Here is a 13,692-nt window from a genome sequence, read left to right on the forward strand (position 1 = left end):
TGTTATTAAAATGAACTGTTTATATTATCTCAGTTGAGTCAATACATTATAATGTATTAAAATGGAAAGGTACAAAATTGAAATAAATACTTTCTGATTCATGTATAAATCTTTTGTCAAGATGACATTTTGTTTTTTGTTTTTTGTATTTTTTTTTTCATCAGTACATGTTTCAATAAAACATTTAAAATGACATTTAAAGTATCATTTAAAATATGGTTCATGGAAGAAAAGGTTGAAATCAAACAACTTTTGGCTTGTTTTGGCATGAGATCTTGACACAATCTGGGTTCCCCAAAACCACGTAAATGGTGGTAAAATATAAATGCTCAAACTTAGTTAAAAAAATAAACAGGCTTTACAAAACCCTCTGATCCTTGACTTAGCCACTTTTCTGTATAGTCTGCACTTACGATATATACATTCATTATTGTCCAAGGGAAGACAGCCACTGACTTTCATTTAAAGAGCTTGGTGGAGAGGCCTAACAAACATTATGCAGCTGACTACAATTAACACGGTTTAAAAAATTCCTGACAGTGCAAAAAACAGCTCGGAAACCAAAGTGTAGAAATGGGACGGGGAAGAGGCAAGTGCACGAGTCCAGATCTGAAGCAAAGCGTTTTGGGCGTGTTGGCCAGCTCTAACAAAGGACATTTGCGGGTATAATCCACCTTGTCAGCTACCCCAGCAAAGGTCCGCACCTAACACAGAACTCCTGGACCTGTTTGCTGGCATAAATCATTATTTCGGGCTCCCCTTTGTATCCTAGGGGTTTTTGCAGGAAAGATGCATCTTGGCACTCGGGGGCCTTCTGCAGAGATGTCGTCGTCATTTGCGGTGAATACAGAGCTGCACAGAGCAAAACTCTGCAGTGAGAGCCTGGCCTGAGAGTAGGGGACGATGTCTCAATGTGAAATTGCAGAGCAGAAAGGGAGGAGGGGATGTGAATGTGGGCTCAGGACCTCTTAGAAGAGGCCATAGGGAATTTACTCCCAGGCAGCGGATTTTATCAGGATCATGGAGCAGGCTTGTTTGTGTGCTTTAGTTTCAACAGTGTGCTTATTTCTTCTTTGTTGCAATAGCCATGGGCTGTTATGGTCCCTCTAACCTCTCCTGTGTGCTTATCATCCTGGGGCAATGGATAGGCTGCTGTGTGGGGCAGGACATGGGAGCGTGGACGATGGTGGCTTTTCCCAAAGCTCAATATTCCAGGAACAACTCAAGTTTCACCAAAAAGGGGAAAATAAATGCAGTTATATGAAAAATAAAATGAACAAGAGCCTTCCTGCCAATCTCTAGATAAAGCTCAATGCCTGGAGCAGCTCCTGTGGGTGTATTGCTGCCAACAAGTTAAACTGCACAATCAGAAGAGTGGCTCCTCTTTGTTTGATGGTTTGAAAGGCTGTAGAAGACTCTATCACCTCAGAAAGGAAGAATAGCCCCACATTAGCTCAGTGGAAGGGCAGGTGGGATCCAAGACAGTGCCAGCTTTCCTTGATGCTCTGTAGGCTCAATGGGATCAAGTTGCGTTGTGTTCCTGGTCATTCCCATCTAAGTGGAATGACTTGTGAGGCTCCATACAGTGCTGCAGACACAGGGCTCCTACACTGAAGCCAATCCCACTTCCAAGAGGGAAAAGGTTGTAAAGTTTGTGCCATGTAGGATAAAGGGTCAAGGGGACGTGATTTGTTTTGAAGACTTGTTTTCATCCTCCTCAAGAAGTCAGCATGTCACAGTTAAAACGTCTTAGGAAATGAAAGTTTCAAGATGTTACTTCTTGAAATATATCACAGCCATGGGGAAATGAAGGATGTGACTTGAGGCTCTTTGATATCTTTAATACCTTCATTCAAGTTTTTTCACTTATCATTTCAAAATGCAGGATAATTAATTAAAAAAAAGTAGGATACAAACTGTTTTAATCAGCACATGCATTGTTTTGCCTATTTTTGTTTTCTGTTTGCTGATAGCCTTGATGTTTCCACGTCAAACTCACCAAAATTCTTAAGGGATGGACCCACTCTTTCCTATTCAGCCCATGAGCGCAGAAAACATGATTCATCCCAGCTAAAGCTTTCTCTGTCTGTATTGTAGAAAACAGCACTGTTTTCAAAGGCAAAGGCAGCAGAAATTCTCTGAGTGCTGCTTTCTAGTAAGGGGGACCTCTTCCAAGTTGCTCCAAGAAGGTCCCTGTACCTGTGTGGATGAAAGGAGGCAACTCATCCTGCTGCTTTCCCTTAACCAGATGCACATGGTGAACAAGAATGATTCCCGTGAGCTCCTTTTCCTTCGCTGGGAGGATTATGTGCACATTTATTTATTTATTTATTACCTTTTCGTAGCCCAATCCAATCCTTCTGTCAGCATCCAAAAGGTCGTCTCAACAAGTCCTTTCTTGAAGGAAGCAGCAGAAATTCCTGTACTTTGGCAGAACGGCTTTCATTCTGTTTGCCATCCATTGTGGTTAAGACAGAGTTGGGGACGGAATAGCATCTGCTGACTATGGGGTAAGGTAGGAAAGTGACATTTTTCTCTCTTCCTCTGCCAGTTGCTGGGAATAATATCATGAATCATTCATGCTAGAACCTGAATCCTTTGACTGAAGTATGTATGGTCAAGCAGAGTTGTCTACGTGCATCAAGGTACTAAACTCCTAGCAGAGCAAAGAAATGATTTGTAAATGAGTTTTCTCTGCTCACCCTTACAAATATCAACCACGTGCACATTGCCATGGTGCTGTAGGACAGCCTGAACTGTGTCATGAAAAGTATTGGCAATCTAACATGCAGCCCAAATGTGCACTTGCATGATTTTCAGTGTCTCCTGTGAGATTCTACAGTCCAGAAAGTGTTTGTAGCAGCAAACAGATTAATTATGGGGTTGTTGGAATGCTGGGACAGCAGGGCAATAAACCTTTCAACTGTGTGATTTTCAGCCAATGGAGGAATAAGAAGAACAAGAGCAGAACTTCTCCTATCATGCTGATCTCCTCCATGTGCCATGTTCAGCTTTGCCTTTGTGGAGGTTTTACAAATGGCCCAAACCTTGACAATAGATAAAAGCAAGGAATAAAACTTGTGTCATGGTTTACTTCTGCCAACACTGATGGTATAGGAAAATATTTGATCATGGAATGCCAATGAGATACTGAATGAACCAGATCATTTCTCCTCCACCTTCCAGACAAGGATCTCAAGAACAGAGCCTCACAACACCCCTGTGAGGTAGATATTATTATACCTGGGTGGGTAAACAGAGGCACACATAGAAGAAGTAGAGAGCAAGCGAAAGGAAAAGCTAAGCTGAGGATCCTGGGATCCTCAACACCAGTCTCTTGCTCTGAGTAGCATTTCCTCTGTGATAAAGAAGACACGTCTGCTGGAAGGTGAGAAAGAATGACTGATGAGCTCATGAGACAGCAGAAAGAATTAACACCTATTTTCCTAGTTTAAGTTTGGCTTGTTAAAGGTCAAAGGAAGACATTGAACATGACAGCAAGGAAAGAGATTATCCAGAAGAGGTCAGAATTGTCAGAAACCAAGTCAAAGAACATGAACGAGAGCACAACAGAAAGAGCTCCAAACGGGTATCCTTTGGGTGTCCCTCAAATCAGCATGGAAATTCTGATGGAGAGACCAATGGGATTTGGTTTTGCAGATCCAAGTGGTTCCCAGTGAGGCTATTCCTCAGCTCATAAGAAAGAAGGAGAGTAAAAGAGAAAAAAAGAAAAAGAGAGATGGGAGAGAGGGAGGAAGGGAAAGGGGCAGAGAAAAAGAGGAAAGAGGTGGGGAGAAGGAAGGGAGGAAGGAAGGAAGGGCAGGAAAAAAAAAAAAAAGGAAGAGAGAAGGAAAAGGAAAAAAACACACTTAAAGCCATACAGTTTTCCCCTTTTGCAACCTGCCTTTGTTTGCAAAGAGGCAAAAGGGGGATCTTCCCTTCCAAAATTCTGCAAAGTGTCCCTAGGCAGAGAGAATACAGGGCAGACTGTCTGATGCAGAAGGTTCTGTGAGATAGCACCTGGCACAAGGTTTGCTACAATAAGTTGGTTATTCTTTATTGCGTTGGATATAAAACAGTCTTGTAAAGTCCTGCATAAAACCATAGCTCTGACCTGCACAGTCTCAGCCTTGCCTGGGCTTTGTGGAATAATCTCAGGGCATAAGGTTTGGGTTTTGCTTTGTTGTTGTTGTTTTTTTGTTGTTGTTGTTGTTCATTTAGTTTAGTTTTGTTTTTATCTTTACTTGGTTTCAAGGATGGAAATTAAAGTTATTTATGGGCCTTCTTAGAGAAGGAGAAAGTCTGTCTATACAGAGAGATGTATCCAATGTATTGCTGATGAGGCTAGCGGATGAGCAAAACAAGTTACTCAGCTTGTAAACCACTGCAATGCTTTTGAAGAGAGTTCTTGTCTAACCCCAGAACATGCTCCCATTGAGCAGAGCAAGGCTTGGTGGCAATGAGGAGATGCAGATCTCTCTGACAGCTGGTGAAGAGCTGTGCCATGCCCTTGGCTGGTGTGTGTCAGAATGGCTCCAGTTATTGCAGTAGGACTCTGATAATTTACACCAGCTGTATGGTTAATTGCTCAAATTAAAACATTTGCATGCTAGCTGTGAGACAGGGGAGAGAAATTGACCACTGGAGGCAGTCTGTGGAATACTGCTCAAAAATCTAGCTTTCCCCAGTGCACGTAGAGCCAAGAAGAGGCAAACAGATGTGAGGTGAGGTGACACCATGAGCATTCTTCCAAAAGACATAAGATGATTTCCAGCAACCAAGGTCTTTCCTTACAGGGAACAGACCCTTTTTCCAGTCATGTTGAAGACAGAGAAGGTCAGCTTTGCAGAAGCAAAATCCTAATGTCTAGAAAAGGCCCTTTCAAGGAACTGGCTACTGATGTCCTCTATCAGAGGATGCTCCACGTACATCCTTGAGGGATCTGAAGTAACAGATCTTGCAGCCTTAGAAAGCAAAACTTGATTTCAGCAGGAACTTTTCTATGTAAAGATATAGGACTCTGCACTGATTGGATCCTTGAAGACAAAAAATCCATTGAGCACCATGCCATGAAACATCCACCAGGTGATTTCCTTCTCACCAGAGAACTGTGATTGGGCACTGGTTTTACTGCAGAAACCCTTGGGTATGGAGCAAAGCAAAAGAGAAGCAGATCACTTCTGCTTGCTGAGCTGGGGAGATACCTACCACAAGCAGCTTTACATGGATGGAACCGATCCTGCAACAAATCTCAGGATCTGTCTTCACTGTTGAGGCCACATCCATTGTGTTGTATGATGTGGCTGCAGGACAGGACACGTAACTGCACGCCAGGTGAGGATTCTTGACAGCGTCTAAGTCAGGCTGGTTGTTTATTTCCAGATGGAAACTGGTTAGACCATCAAGCAGCAAAATCAGAGTGCAGACATGGTTTAAAAGAAGTGGTGGAGATCAGAGAAGATTGAGAGAAAATAATTCGGCCATAACTTTGCATAAAGGAGCCTGCTTGCCCTGTTTCTGGAGCAGAGAGAAAGATTCTTGTTCCCTATTCTCCTGCTAAGGACTAGAAAGGACTACCTTATAAGCTCTTAGAAAAGAAAAGGCTGGTGAAAGCAAAGTGCAGATGCTTAATCTACCTGGACATCTCACTGCCCAGCCCTGTAAGGATGGACAAAATGAGAGGAACTGCTCAGAAAGGGAAAAAGCAATGAGTCAAACTGCTCTTGATGCTCACTTCACTGGAATTTGGACATGTTATACTTTGCTAGGTTCCCCCAAGGTGCAACCCACACTTCTTGCATCAGATGATCGCATTCTGATGGTGCCACGAGCAGATACGGAGTGAGGTCACCCCAGAGGTGGCTGTGATAACAGTGCTCTGCCATGGATAGGCAGCATGAGTCACATCGTGTCCTGCTGGAAAAGCCCTTTGAAACTCTCTGGGTTGAAGAGCACTAAGAAAACTGGTAGCTCTATGTATCTACATTTAGCTCTGCGTTACCCTGGGGGAAGGCCACTGGAGGTTTGTCAAGTATTAGAAACACAAATGTCTCCACATTGACCTGTGCAGGGAGGTCAGTCCCAGGAACTGTTCATGGGCACTGCAGCTTTGATGGTGTCACTTGGAAATGTTCCCTTTCTGGCAGTTCAGCAGAAGCAAAGCCTGGAGCAAACCAATGAGAAGTCAAGTGAAATGGAACCATGTCCTTTGCTTGTATGCTTCCCACACCTGCAGGGCTGGGCTCCAAATGAGCTCCTCTGGAACACGGTGGGTTTGTGCTTCTGGAAGTAGGGAGCTTATTGCTGAACAGCTTCATTATGTTCTTCATGGGATGATCGTCCCCACTTCACTGCTCTTGTTTCAGCGATGCTGCTAAAAGCCATAATCATCCAATGGAGAGCTGGGAGAAACCCCAGGGAGCCTGCTGTGATCCTGATAAAACTTGTGCTGCCGAGAGGAAAAACCCAACTTTCGCTCGCTATGGAGGGACCAAATCCTGCTCTTGTAGCCCACCATTATCCGAGACCACCGGGCCTGATGTTGATGTTCTGCTGTAGGACAGGAGCCGGGCCCTCGGCTCAACCTTGTCCCAGGGTCCGGCAGCCCAGCCGTGAGCATCTCCCCACTGGCAAGAGAGATCCCAATGGAAAGTCAAACCTGGACTTCAGAGCAAATTAAATGGAATGCAACTGAATCACAACCGTGATGCAAAACATCATTTTGCCGGACGAAACGCAGTTTCCACAACCTGGTTTTAAGGAACAGTATTACATATAGATAGATACACTATGCTAGATCTTGAGAAAAAAATAAATAAATATGCTAAATAAACTAAGACATACAGTATAGGGGATATTCTGATCAACAAACCAATCACCATTAGAATCAAAAAGTAAACCAGCCTTTCACTTAGGACCCTAACAACATTTCTCAATGCACTAAGTACATTTTAAACCATGCAAGTTTACACAAACATCTTAACTAGGTTTTTTTTTTTTTTTTTTTTTTTTTTTTTACTTTTTAAAACACCAACATTATGCATTTCTTTGTTAATTATATTGGTTAAAGTTGCAGCTGTTTGCTGCCAAATATCAGATACATCATATACATATTTTTATACAGAATCTGGACAACACAACATTACACAGCCTAAAGAGAGAAAAAAAGATTATTTGTTCCTTTGTTTGTTTTCTTTTTTCTTTTGTAAAAAATATGAAGTGATGACAGGAAGGAGGGAGAAGGTGTGGGAAATCTACCAAATTAAAGGATTATATCAAAATAATTCCCAAATCACAGTACAACAAGGAAAAAAAATGGTTCAAACTCAGCTCCACATGTATGGTTCTCTTAGCTAGGAAACAAGACTTTTACACACAGAATGTATCAGTATTTAAAAATAGAAAGGATTGCAACACCATGCTGTCTGATTCCAAATACATCTTATTTTTTAAAAATTAAAAACAAAAACAAATCAATCAACAAACGTAGAGATTGCAAAGTTATCTTGTTGGTTGGGATTTCCTACCTACTGGCAACGCATTGCTGTGTGATGGAACTGGACAGCCAAGGCGGCCACAGCAACACCGGCATAAAGGCTCGGACATCACTCCCTGGTTCTGTTGGTCGGACACTCGGAGCAGCTGGGACTGCTGAGGGGATCTGACACCATCAGAAGGGCTTGGGGTCGTGGCTTTTCCTCCTACTTAGCTTGGTTGGGTGTATGTGACAAGAGCTTGGGGTGACCTACATGGTTCCCATGGCCATACCCTGCCCATCCACATCCTGTAGCAATGCGTGTGTTTTGTGAGACAGAAAGGAAACAGAACCTGGGAACTAACTGTGGAGGATGCTGTTGTGGATATGGTAAGTATACAAAAATGCTAAAATTTCAGATATAATCAAAGATACAAAATCATTCTGACAAGTTTTTTTTTTTTTGTAGTTTTTTCTTTTTTTGATTGATTGTTTTTAATAGCAACCATTACAGTGCAAGGTTTTAAAAGTTATTATTACAGTAAAAGGTGTGTATCTGGTTTTACAGTAACTGAATCACTGATTTTTGTTATGTATAGTAGGTCCCTGATGTAAAGTGTATGCACCAGTTTGAGAGAAAACCCCGCACAATAACGGCTCGTTAGCTTTAAGTACATGTTTTTTTTTTAAACAGATACAAAAGAACACATCAATTTCACAATTTCACAAGCACGTACTTTTGCCTTAATAAAAGCATGAAACATTTGTCGAAATCCCGACAATTTAAACATAAAAACCATTGGATGAGGGACACGACTGTGTGTTTGAGTCACGGCATTCTGTGACCCCACTGAGCTCCGGGGGCTCACAGGGGTTGGGCTCTCACCCTGCTGCCTCTGCCCAGGCAGACTGCTGTTCCACCTCCCACAGCTGGGATCTCAGGTTGTGCATTTAAAGGTGATGTTAGAATCGATCTACATTTTGTTTGGACAGGTTCCCTGCAGCAGGATCATCTGTGTTGGCCCCATGATTCCAAGCCACAGATATATTTGGAAGGGGCTTTTTCCTTCAAGTAATTTTAAGGTGAGATGCAAATGTCTGCAGCCCTGGCGGTACCTCACTGTGAGGGACTAGCTCAAGGAAGATGCTCTACTCGTACCCCTCCTACCACAAAGGAGGCAACTCAGGACATCACAGGGGTGAAACCAAGCTCAACACGTTAATTCAGTGGTGATTACCCAGAATTACACCAACGCAACAGACTGCCCTGTCTTCGTGGGTTGGATGCATGCAACTGAGGTCCCACAGATTCCACTCCGAAAGGAGAACAAAACGTCCCAGCACTTGGAGAAGAATCCTCACTGTAGTTCACTGCCAATGTATATCTTCCCTGTCCACACGTATTTGTTTCTGCCTGTACACATGCCCTAGACACACACATACAACTTAATGGATATGGAAGAAGACCCTACAGCTCCTTCATTGCTGTTAAAAGGTATAGATAATTCTCCTGGCTTCCTCTGGAAATAAATCCCTGCTAACAAGTTTTCTTCCTCTGCAGTATTTAAGCAGCATTCTCCACTTTGTTTACACAAAAACCGAAGGCTAAGCCCTTGGGCAAGCTTCTGGTGGATGCACCACCTGGCAGGAACCACTGGCAGAGGCCACCAAACCCCACCAGACATGGTAGGGAAGAGTGAAACAACATAATGCAAGATGTCTGAAGATTAGAGACAGCCATCCTGCCACCTCGCTGCTGGTCAGATATCTACCATCACCAACCTGATGCTAAACTCTGCTTATTATGCAATCAGCAGACAGAAATGGTCTCTTCTGAAATGTGATTCTTCTTCCTATCATGAAAGTGACCAAATGTGATGTCTCACAGTCTGACAGTGCTGCAGCAGGAGTATATACAGCAAGTTCAGGTGAAGAAGCCACTTCCATTGATTTAAGATTAGGTGAGATAAGTCTCTCCATCCCCAACTATCAGGAGGGCAAGACAAAGTGTTGCCTATTAAACCAAAGCAAATCAACAAAAAACAAAGCTCAGGTGAAATCAGGACTAGATCAAAGTGCCAAGATGTTCTCTCAAGCCAATAGTCACTTCCATGAATCAGATGTGGTTAAAGTTGGAAGAATCATTTTAAAGGGTGAGCAGGTAGCACAGCAGAAATTCCACAGAATAGATAATGAAGTCTTACTATTTTCACTGCACAGATATTTAGCCAGCCAGAAGTTAAATGTGTATGGGGTTGTCAAGGATTCCTCCTTCCATCCTAAGACAGATATAAGATGGATCACTTCCCAGAAGGACCAGCCTTTTCCTGTGGACTGCAATGTGGATCTTGACAGCTACACTGGACTAGAGCACCCATCTGCTTACATTGCTTATGACAAAGAGGACCAGGTTCAATATTCAACCGACATCTACTGAAACCAAAATCCACAAGAGGTTACACACAGCTTCCTGAAAGATTATTCTCCTGTCCAAATCATTGTCCCTGCACTGCTTGCTGAATGAAGGTGTCCAGTGTTGCACACCAGCTTGGTTTGTGCACACACTCCTGGGGCTGGAATTATCTCTAGCTGCCACTGAAAGGAGAACAAGAGATTTACAAGAAAACGAAATGTAACTGGAGGATGTTCTAGCCATAGCTCTGCAGTTGTTTTCAATTACAACTCAATATTTTTTATTCTGCCTATGTTTAGCAGCGTTCAGCAGCTCTGGCATTTCTGAGTTAAACAAGCTTTAAAACAGCAAAAACATAGTAGTAGCGTAATAGAAACAATAAAGACTTCCTGATTTAATCAAGCATGTTGATCTTAATTTAAAACCAACCAGACTTATCTAAACAAGAAAACATAGAAATCAGAAGATGGTCAGAAAGTTCTAAGGCTGCAGGTGAAATCATAGCTCCAAGAAGAGATGTCCAAGGACTCTGTAACAAACTAAAATGCAAGCTTTGAGCAGAAACGTCCCTGTCCTTTGAACAGCATTTGAAGAATTTATTTAGCTCTTGATTCTGTGATTTCCATTTCACATTGGCCTTACTCAAAAATACAATTAATCCTATCTCACTTTAAGTTAGATGTGAGAAAGTTCGACCCAAAGAAGTGGTGTGAGATATGTGGGTTGAACTCCTCTTCAAGCGTGCCTGTCTCCTTCTGCTGATGGTAGAGGAAGAAGATCTAAAGAGGTTAGGCAAGGCACTTCAATTTTTAGGGAGTGAAAGCTGAGTAGGATTAATCCTTCTTTCAAGTTTTCTCCCTGCTCCTAATGGCGAGGTTAGTTACAGTATTGTCAGGTGGGAAAGGCTGCAGAATTACTCAGAGGGTACATTTTATATTAAAAGAAAAAAAACACTCATATTTTGAAAATTACATCTGCACTCCTCAGCTAAATGAAGTCCCAGCCGGAGGCTAAGGAACATTATGAGCTCAGCTGGAGATAAAGACAAATAATTTCTCAAAGGTCTTCCATCCCTGTCTCTCTCCTCTGGCCCTTCAGTCTATTCCTAACCCCTCTGAGGAGGTCATGCACATGTTGGTTACCTTCTTTTTGAAAAGCTACTTTCTTCTTGAAAAGAGTTTGCCAATGCTGATGAAATCTACCAAGCGCTGGGAGAGCTTGTATCGATCTGGCTCTTAGAAAAGTAAGAAACTTGACAAAACCCCTAGTCAGGAACAATGCCGATGCAGGAGGAAGGTTTGAGGATGAGACACATTCCCATCACAGCGCTCTTTCGCTTGGGGGCTTTTAATTAAATGAGGCATTCCTCTTGATGCATGATCAATCACCAGAAAAAGCTGCCGAAGTACGAAGGCATGTGCCTTGCAAAAGAAACAGCACTGCTCCTCCCAAATTCTAAGCAACAGCAAGACTGTGAATTGCAAGCCTAACCCAAAAAGGCTGATAAGTCTATGGAGACTTTTTTAATTGCCTGATCAGAAAGTACTCAGGTACGTAAAAACATTAGTTACCAAAAGAAGTGCTCAAAATCTGATCAGGCTAATTGCTTAAAACTGGACTACATAAAGCCTTGGGACGTGAGACTGTGACGCTAGTTGAGAAGAAGAGGCTTTGTCATTCTAGGTAATGCTGAAGACCTCTGCCTTGTATGGTGATTTTGCCCCTTGGATGTTAATGTGTGAACTTCTCTGATGAATGATGGATAGAAGATGGACAGCAGAAATGTTGCCCCATTCCTACAGAGAAGAATTTTCTTCATGATTAGTGAAAATGGCCTCCTACATCCACATCACACTGGAAAAATCACCCTTGGCTCCTTTCTTAGTCAGTGGAAAGAAAAATGTTATTTCCAGAGACCAATAAATCTCTTTTTAGGTATCACTGATAGGAGTATTCTCCAAGAAACAAAAAGAAAGTTGAGCAACACTAGCTTAAATTTGGAGAGTTAACTTTTTAGTTATCTTAGTCAGATAAAGTGAATCTTACCAGCTCTTAGAAAGTTGTTAAGTTTTGGATTTTCCAAAGTACAGACACATTTCAGTGTCATCCTATCCCACCTTGAGGTTATCAGTCCATCTTGAAGTAACAGCTCTCTTCTTTGTTCCTTCATTTCATGCCGAAAAACTCAGTTCCTTTTCCAAGGCAGCTCTCAGAACAGTTTCTCTCACCTAAAAATACCTGTAGACTGTTTTCCAAGGTTGGTCACCTGCGTGCAGCCTTTGATTTTCATCTTAGGCAATGGTTTTGTGAAATGAATGTATCTTGTCCATTGGGTCGTGCAAGGACACCGCCTGCTAAAGCAGCTCACAGCATCCTGGTTCCAGCAAGACATCCACAAAGACGTCTGCAAGATCTGTGCTTTATGGAACATCTCAGCACTGGATATTTGATGTTATTCTACTAAAACCTCTTTTGAAGATGAGGACAAATGATCGCAAAAGGATGTCTGTTTCATGTAAAAGAGGTGGGTACACTGAAAGATTTCCTCTCGAATTGTAAGGTAGCAGACATCACAGTCCAAACCTTTGAATTGTTTTTATGCTTTGCAGTAAAAAATCTGGAAGAAGTGCTGAAGAACCTTACATAGCCCCATAGACAAGTTGGTCTTCATTCTTTAAAGCTGTTCTACCACCAATGGAAACTTATTTAGATTCACAAGTATAATCCAGTCCAGATAGAACATCAGGACTGAAAGTGATTTCTTGAGTTTCACCAGATGACGCTTCTCCACTGAAACTCTGAACTGGGTCAGAAGATGAAAACGAGATTGTTTGAAAGCTCTAATGTGCAAATAAGAGTGCAAAGCGATCCATTTTTTGCATCTTTTTCCTCACAAAGCAGTCAGGCCATTATAGAACAGAAGGAAAGCTAAAGGACCAAGAACCATTTACAAGGAGGAGATGCTATTTCTAATGGAGACTCAGTGAAAGCCTGTAAACTCCCTAGATTCCCATTGAAGCTTTGTGGGAGATGACTCAGTCCTTGCTAAAGAGAAAGGGGAAAAAATAAAATTACTGTGGGAGAATGACTGAATACCAACATCTTGCCTCACATGTTTGAGGTACAGAGAGCTGAATAACCATTGTGGAGATCGAGACCAAATGTACCTTGGTAAAGAAGAGTAAATAAGGTATGTGCTAACAGTTTGCATTACTGCTGCTAAGACAAATTATGAAAGAACTAAAATGGCCAGGAATTCTTACAATGTCCAACACAGTGCCTACAAAACCAGCCTAAATGAGATCCTGCCATGATAACACAGCCAGAACACAGCTTGGGAGAGAACTTCTGGCTGCACTTTTGGCTGCCAATGCTCATAGATTTGAAGGACCTATCTTCTCCTGCCACTCCTCAAGCAGCTAAATACATTGCAGGTGTAGCCATTTGACATGAACATCACCAGCCATTAAACCCTGCTTTTCAGATGACATCAAATGAGAAGCGAGCAGTGTCTCTTCAAAGACATGGCCATATTTTAAAGGGAATCAAATGTATCTCAGAGGAAGCAAGATGAAAAAGGCAGCGCTACCAGACGGAAGAAACAGCAGAGCAGAAGAACAAAAGACGTGCCTTGGCCATAGTCTTCTTCTTGCTTTCCTAACGTAAAGCAAATGTACCAAGATGACCATCTTCTCCACAACTCAGGAGCTTGAGAAAAGACTATTTTATTTTACTCATCTGTACTAGGAAAAAAGACTTGGTGAGAACTTGGTAAGGCATGGGAGGGTCAATGAAATAATCTAAA

General features: G+C 42.2%; 1 protein-coding gene across 2 annotated transcripts in view; it reads right to left on the reverse strand.

Moving 5' to 3' along the window:
• The window catches only part of XKR6 (XK related 6), a 188,446-nt gene continuing 174,754 nt past the window's right edge, over positions 1–13,692 (reverse strand). For both annotated transcript variants that reach the window (XR_003074467.3, XM_015285178.4), the window contains one exon: positions 1–13,692. This exon is cut by the window's right edge. The gene's annotated coding sequence lies outside the window, so the exon portion shown is untranslated.

The sequence above is a fragment of the Gallus gallus genome, chromosome 3 (assembly GCF_016699485.2).
Source record: "Gallus gallus isolate bGalGal1 chromosome 3, bGalGal1.mat.broiler.GRCg7b, whole genome shotgun sequence".
NCBI lineage: Eukaryota > Metazoa > Chordata > Aves > Galliformes > Phasianidae > Gallus > Gallus gallus.